Below are 2,500 nucleotides of genomic sequence, written 5' to 3'. Positions count from 1 at the left end.
CACGGCATAGTCATCGGACGAATCTATATCATTAAATGCATATGGAGACACAATATCTGAAAATATATGTATCATTGTTTTTCTTAAGTTAGGACACAGAAGAAAATGTCTAAGAATCTTTTTATTTCTTTTAGATTAAAGTGTGAATATAAACGCTTCCATTCCTGCTCTTTCTCTCGCTCTTCCCCTTTCTCTCTCTCTCTCTATAAATATATATATTCTTTTTTTATGTGCGTGTCATTTGACTGCGGCCATGCCAGAGCACCGCCTTTAGTCGAAGAAATCGAATTCAAGGACTCATTCTTTGTAAGCATAGTACTTATTCTATCGGTCTCTTTTGTCGAACCGCTAGATACGGGGATATAAACACACCAACATCGGTTGTCAAGCGGTGGTGGTGGTGGTGGGGCAAACACAGACACACAAACACACACACACACACACACATATATATATATATATATATACGACGGGTTTCATTCAGTTTCCGTCTACCAAATCCACTCACAAGGCTTTGGTCGGCTCGAGGCTATAGAAGAAGACACTGGCCCAAGGTAACATGAAGTGAGTGTGGACCCGGGTCCATGAGGTAGGTATGCAAGCTACTTACCACATAGCCACCCCTGCGCCTTATATATCTATATATATATATATATATGTGTGTTTGTGTGTGTGTGTGTGTTTGTGTGTGTGCGCGTGTACAAATAAAAAAATTACATATATATATATATATATATATATGCATATATATCTGGTTCCTTTAGTTGAAAGATATCGAAAATATTAGGAAATTATTAGAAAGAAGTCAGTTGTGTGTACTTCATTGGTGTTAAGTGATCCTTGTTCTTGATCAAGATCTGTGACAACCTCCTCTCTGTTTTTAGTGTTGGGTCTTTCTTTACTTTGCTGTAGCTCCTATCACTTACAGGACTTGATTGATTCATTCATTCATTCTAGTTTCAGCTTATGAGCTGTGGCCATGCTGGGGCACCGCCATTTGGTGTTGCTACTTGGTTTCACTTCATGGAGGCTTTCTAGCAACTGCTATTTGGTGCATGAGAGAGTTCGATGCAGCTGCCCTCATCTGCCCCTCCTGCCGTGAAGTTGGTTCATCTGGGACACCTGACAGGAAGAGATCCAGCTTCATTTTAAAGACATCTGTATCCACCCCATGCAGTCTCTCAGGTTCTTCGGGAGGATATTGAAGAGCTGTGGGCCTCGGAAGACCAGGCTATCACAGAATCTTGTCCTACATCTTGATGGCAGGTTTGGAGTCCTAGGCACCACGCAGTGGCTCCCAGTTCTGGCATTTGCGTAACTCTCGATGCCAAAGTTCAGGACACTTCCCTCCAGGATCTTCCAGATGTATATTATGGCATATCTTTCCCGCCTACGCTCCAGGGAATATAATTTTAATCTCTTGAGTCTTTCCCAGTAGCTTACATTCTGCATAGAGGCTATCTTCTTCGTGTAGCTTCGTTGGATCGCCTCAAGTTCTGTGATCAACTTGACACTGGATGGTGACCATAGCTGAGAGCAATAGTCAAAGTGGCTTAGGACAAGTGTCTTCCAGAGGACCATCATGGTTTCTTGTTCTATTGTTCTAAAGGTTCTAAGAATCCATCCAGCCAGCCGTCTACATTTCATTGTCAGTTTAGCAACATGTATATGAAAGGTCGCGTCATCACTCATGTGAATACCGAGGTCACGCACTGATTGTGCCTCTGGGATTGCAATCCCTCCGGGTCCAGTGTAATCATTGGGTATTGCATTCAGTTTTGCATGCTGATAGTATAAAGCTTGAAACTTTCCAGCATTGAACTGCATGCTATTCTTTTCAGCCCACTTGTATATTTCGTCCAGCTCACATTGCAGGTGTTTAGTGTCCTCAGGGTTCTGTATTGCCTGTGAAACTTTTGTATCATCTGCATAACTTGTGATGTGGCTCTCTGCGTGGCTGAGGGCATGTCTGAGAGGGCCATTATGAACAGTAGTGGTCCCAGAACAGTGCCCTGCGGAACACCGCTCACTATTTGTGTGTTAATGGAGGTGGCCCCATTGGCTACTACCACCTGACTTCTATCCTCAGAAAGTCATGAAGCCATTCTCCCAGTTTTCCAACTATGTTGAGATCACGCATTTTGTGACATATCATTCCATGATCGACTTTATCAAAGGCCTTTGCAAAGTCGAGATATATCACTTCCACATTTGAGTGGTTGAGCAGCCGTTTCAGCACCCAGTCATAGTATTGTAGGAGCTGAGTTAAACAGCTTCTCCCTGGTCGGAAACCATGTTGGGTGTCGGGCAGCAAGTCATTCTCTTCAAGGAAGGTGATCAGCTTCCTTCTGACTATTCGTTCCATGACCTTGCTGATGTGTGAGGTCAGAGAGATAGGTCTATAGTTCTTGGCTTCCGCTCTGCTACCTCCTTTATGAATGGGGCATATTTTACCTTCCTTCAGTTTTCCTTGGAAGTTTGCCAGCTTGCCAATTTTTCT

This window comes from Octopus sinensis, linkage group LG11 (assembly GCF_006345805.1).
Source record: "Octopus sinensis linkage group LG11, ASM634580v1, whole genome shotgun sequence".
NCBI classification, from domain to species: Eukaryota; Metazoa; Mollusca; class Cephalopoda; order Octopoda; family Octopodidae; genus Octopus; species Octopus sinensis.
Note: the sequence above shows the minus strand (reverse complement) of the source record.